This window comes from Eumetopias jubatus, unplaced genomic scaffold (genome assembly GCF_037043125.1).
Source record: "Eumetopias jubatus isolate StellerSeaLion01/CBP00866 unplaced genomic scaffold, mEumJub1_p1.0 scaffold_5, whole genome shotgun sequence".
NCBI lineage: Eukaryota > Metazoa > Chordata > Mammalia > Carnivora > Otariidae > Eumetopias > Eumetopias jubatus.
Genome location: NW_028274811.1, coordinates 70,537,100 through 70,543,099, shown reverse-complemented (window position 1 = coordinate 70,543,099; position 6,000 = coordinate 70,537,100).

Below are 6,000 nucleotides of genomic sequence, written 5' to 3'. Positions count from 1 at the left end.
GTTTAAATATCATTTAACAATTAAGCTGCTTTAATATGCAAGTAACAGAGAAGAATTCAAAGTAGCTCAAACAATGTAGATCCTGCAGGGGAAAAGAAAATTTGCTTGAATAAGTAAGCAAAATTGGGCAAATTTATAGAGGAGTTTGGAGTTTAGTCTGGACACAATTTGACAAGCAGCAGTGGTGGAATGTATTAGAGTAAAAAGAGAAAACCTGGAAGTTGGGACAACAGGTGGAGGTGATGGTTCAGGAAATGGATACAAAGATTTTGGCTTACAACTCAAAAGAATGAAGTTATTGCTGGAACTCAGTGCATTCCACAGTCCATGCCACCTCTGTGAGTTTAAGAAACTAGAGTGAGCATGAGGATGTGTGATGAGCAGAACCATTCGTAAGGCCAGAGTCATAATGGAGGACCATATTATCTTTTCTGCCATGGAAACTGGTGAGAGATTTCAATTATAAGTTCCAAATCAGGGACTTTCCTGGAATGCTCACATGTATTATTGAAAGTATCAGAAGAGCCATGAGTTTATATATCAGTCAGTCTCATACTCATCCCCAGTAGATGCATAGACTATTCCAAGACAAAACGAGCAGTTCATTGTGGTTTTGGATTTAAGAGCAGGAACGTGTCGCTCACTGCATGTGCGCCACTGGCCAAGAAGAGGGCCACGGAAGGAACGTGTGGTACTGGAGGAGAGACTAGAAGTCTGCTTTCTGAGGAAGCTCCTGTTACTTAGAGAAAGTTGGAAGCAAATGGACTTTGGTTCCTCTTTACTTTCAGAGGATGTCTGTTTTCTGATGTAGAAAAGATTTCTTTGTAATAAGAAATTTTAGATAGGAATCAGAAAAATTTTTTTCTTACTTATATCAATGTTGATCTACGTGTGACCTTATAGAAATCACTTTTGACTCTAAAATTCCACATTCCCATTTTTAAAGCAGGAATAATACTATGTACCTCTCAGAGAGATATGTAAGTTCTCATAAAATAGTCACAGTACTGTACAAATATATTACTAAGAAATATGAGCTCTATAAATTATCTTAAATACATTTTTTACTGAAATCTACATTTTCTTATGCACTTAATTTTAAATTAAGCATGACTTGTACAAATTTAAAGGGCATACTTATTATTTCCTTCGCAAAAAAAAAATTGGAAGAAACGCAAAACCATCCCTCAGATTCTGTATTCAGTTTGGAAGCATATTCTATAAAAGAAAATACATTCTACACTCCCAAAGAGAATGCCAAAATACAAGTAAAGCAGTCATGCTGATCTTACCTTTTATATCAACAACAAGAAGAATAAACCTTCATGCTTTCAACCAGTTTTGAATACAGGAAAGTAGCAGGGCCTAGAATCCTCTTTCATCACTTCAGGGTGTGACATGATTAGTCAGGAAAAATCAAATTGACTTTATAACTTTGGAAAGGTACATCTACAAAGAAAAGAACCGAAATGAAAAACTGTAAATTATAATTCCCTACTTGAAAAGGCCAAATAACTCACCCTGGTCTTAGGAATATCTCCTATGCTTCAGGGATGGGGAATGGTTTCTGTGAGAAAAACGCTGAAGTTCAGTGACAGCAGCTAGTAAAGCTTTCATAATTCCTTATATTTACTTGTTTTTTTCATTAATAGGAACACTAGAAATAGCTTGAAACATTATCTATATGTGTGTAGATCTATATCTGGATTTCTCTATCCATAGAGATCTACAGAGATTCTACAAATAGAGAATCCTCATAGGATAAAAATTATCCTTGCATCTGATAAATTTTAAAAGATTATTATTATTATTATTTATTTGACAGAGAGATAGAGAGCACAAGTAGGCAGAGGGAGAGGGAGAAGCAACGTCTCCGCCGAGCTGGGAGCCGGACGTGGGGCTCGATCCCAGGCCCCCAGGATCATGACCTGAGCCGAAGGCAGCCGCTTAACCTACTGAGCCACCCAGGTGCCCCTTAAAAGATTACTAAGACAATTTCTTTAAATACTTTTTTCCTTAAATTCATAATTCAAATCAGGTATGTGAAAATCATGTGACCTGACCACACTGTGGTTTTTATAGGGGCTTGCAAGGAAAGATGCCTACTGAAGGACAAGTGCCCGTATATTCTTCACATTCTAAGCTTCATATATTTTGAGCATGCCAATAATGGTCCATAAGTCCTAATAGGAGAAAGTCAGCTCATTCTCTGAAGAAGCTCAATTTTAAAAATCCCCTTCTCACAACACTTGTTGATTCAAGGGTGAGGACTTAGATTTCACAGCCATTCGCATCCATGAATAAGATTACAGAAAGAACACTCCCCTCTTACATTTGCACCGTCACCTCTTCGAATGGAGAGTGACTTGCACGAGAAAATGCAAAGTTATAGCCTCAAATAATTTAATACTGCCCTCTAGAGGCATTATAATAGCATTAAATTTGCTCCTTCTGGTGTGGTTTTATTAAATTTATTTCCCTAAATTTAAAAGCACAACTTTTTGAAAACCGACAAAAGACAAATTAACGTAACAATTTCCCAAGAGTTACATCCATTTCAAATTTAATTTACAAGTATCAAATTGTTGGCCAGGTGGCAATGTACACATTAGAGTCCCCCCAGTTGCTATGGCTTTTCCGTGAACCCTGAAGAACACGGAAAGGAGTGGTCAGTATAAACAATCCCCACCCCAAAAATACCCCAATTAAAATTAAGAACTTGAAAATGAGAAATATTTCCTTCCCTCTAAGAAGTAAAGCAACAAACTAAGAGCAATCTCCTCAAGACTTGAGTAATAGGCAATTTGCTAAAATATGAGTCAGTGAAGGAGAAAAATAAGACTGCTTTTATGGGCAGTTAAATAGATTAAGCAAAGTAAATTTGGATTTACCATAACAAAAGTTAGAATATGTATTAAAAGAGAAGAGGATATTCAGGTATTTGGGATTTCTGTGAGAGAAAAAATAATTTTAGATACTAAGAAATCGATAGAAGTTTGAAAACTAAGAAACTTGGAAGAGTTTTATCATAAAGCATCTGGTGGTTTGAGAACAAAAAAGCTGGGCATAGGATTCCTATTTTAAAAGAAAAGTTCCATGTTTTCCACTTAAGCCTGAAAGAAGAAATTTTACTTTATAATTTTAGTGATAGGAAATGGTGTGTAATGCCTGTTGTCTTCCTTGTTGGCACGGAGAAACTCTGGAAATAAAATTCAGTGTCTGTTTTCTCCAATAAAGACCATTTCCTGAAGTGCTTATATTGGAAATGTTGCTCTTTATCGTACAAAGTAGCATATTACTAAATCTACCACATTGTATAGCAATTTCAGAGAAAGTGCTTGTTGAAAAAAGATTACTTGACAATTATCTGTAAAATAAGTTACTTCCACTCATTGCTAGAAATCAGTGATCCATTCCCATACCTGGAAACTTAAAATCTTTGCATATCAGTAAATGTTGTACACAGAGTGAAGTGTAATTACAAAAACAAGTATTCAGAGTTAAATTTTGTCAACTTTAAGCAATTTGTGCTAAATGCGGGTATACACTGAGGAAAATTTATCTACATTTGCAAATATATTCTTACTCATATAGAGGTTATAAAATCTATATAACTTATAATTTAAATTACAAACACAACTTAAATGGCTTTCAAAAAATGAAATAAATCACTTGTTTATTTGAAAGGAATAATTACTGAATTATTGGAATGACTTTATGAGAATTTCAGAAAAAAAGAAATGCATGAAGAAATATTCTAGGTTTTAGTTAAACTAATTTTAGAGGACAACATCAGGTAATACAAAATATTTATTTCACAAGTTTAATTAAAGTTCGTGCATTCATGTTTTATCTCTTTCCTGTCTGGATTGCCTTAAATAACCATTCAACCAGTATGGAAAGGTCTAAGAATGCTGCGAGATATAAAACTATAATTACTAATGGAAGTCAGGTATAAACATAACCATATCATCTATTTAGTAAAGTAAAGTAATGAAAATTACAAACAATTAAAAACAACCTGACTAGGAAAAGAGGGTTTGCAAATTCAATTATATTTACATATAATTAGGATAATATCTAACATAGGTTAATCACATTTTTATAAAACTGGAGAATGAATGCTAATTCTCTACAAGTATAATGAAATGATGCACACAACCACTAGGTGATTACGTTGACAAAATGGAGTGTGGTTGGTGGACAGGCATTACTATGTTGCTACGTACAATTTTGAGGGTGTATGACAGAAGGGAGTGGGAAAATACAGAAGAAAAATCTATGTATTCATCCCTTGAACATTCCAAAGATTTCTTAAAGAAATAATGAATGAAATACTACCATCAAGATATTCAATACTCTTCCAAAATAATTCTTAAAACTACACAATAAGATCTATGGGGTGAAACTACCTAAAGCAATCATTTTATCTGAATGAGACAATAGATTTTACCAGTCAGCCCAAGATAAAATACCTTATTTGAAAAGGAAAATGTACGGGTGCCTGGGTGGCTCAGTTGGTTAAGCGACTGCCTTCAGCTCAGGTCATGGTCCTGGAGTCCCGGGATCGAGTCCCACATCGGGCTCCCTGCTCAGCAGGGAGTCTGCTTCTCCCTCTGACCCTCTTCCCTCTCATGCTTCCTATCTCTCATTCTCTCTCTCTCTCAAATAAATAAATAAAATCTTAAAAAAAAAAAAAGAAAAGGAAAATGTACATCCACTTATAGGAACAGAAGAAAATAAAGACAGAGAGATTATCAAGAACTGTATGTTGGATGGTGGGGTGATTATTGTTGATGTATTTTCCTGAAATTTTCATTGATCCAGCTATTCAAAAAAAATATGACATTTCAGAATTAGATAGTATTAAAATAAGCATTAAGGTGCTAATTCTAGAGTGATATCTCAAATACTGCAAATATACCTTTTTCCCATTATAAGTAGCACACAAACAGTATTTTTTAATTAAAAAAATCCAATTAGAAGTGTTTTTAGGCATCAAGCATTTTATTCTATACAGTTCTTTTATGTCAAAATTTATGCTTTGTGAAGATCTTTTTAATTTACTTTAAATATTTTTTACTTATCTTACTTTTGATTTATCATTCTATGTTCTAAATGTTAACAAGCAAAAGAGCATTCATTCAGTCAAATAAATAATTTATATAATATTTTAAAAGGGCAATTGATTGATTTTTTTATTTCATTATGTTATGTTAATCACCGTACATTACATCATTAGTTTTTAATGTAGTGTTCCATGATTCATTGTTTGTGCATAACACCCAGTGCTCCACGCAGAACGTGCCCTCTTTAATACCCATCACCAGGCTAACCCATCCCCCTACCCTCCTCCCCTCTAGAACCCTGTTTGTTTTGCAGAGTCCGTTGTCTCTCATGGTTCGTCTCCCCCTCCGATTTCCCCCCCTTCATTCTTCCCCTCCTGCTATCTTCTTCTTCTTCTTCTTCTTTTTTTTCTTAACATATATTGCATTATTTGTTTCAGAGGTACAGATCTGTGATTCAACAGTCTTGCACAATTCACAGCGCTCACCATAGCGCATACCCTCCCCAGTGTCCATCACCCAGCCACCCCATCCCTCCCACCCCCCACCACTCCGGCAACCCTCAGTTTGTTTTGATTGATATTTTTCTATATTGCTATGTTTTGAAAAATATTTGGACACTCTTCTTAACACTGACAATTAGGGAATCCTGTCTTATTCTTCAGATGTGCCAACTATAAACGCCTTTATCTTCCAGTCTGATAGCCTCCATATTTTTCTTCTCTTATAAAGAAGTACAAGTTTTTGTCTATGATTTTTTCCCCCATCTTTTTCCTTTGTCTTTTTCTCTCCCACGTGTTCAGCTCTTGCTATATGTGAGTTCCTGCCTCGCTTTTACAGCTCTGGGAGCCAGTGTATTATTCTGAGTCCCCTATGGAGCACTGGACATCCAAGTTCAAATTCTGGATCTAGTGCTTGCCTAAGGGAGAACTGG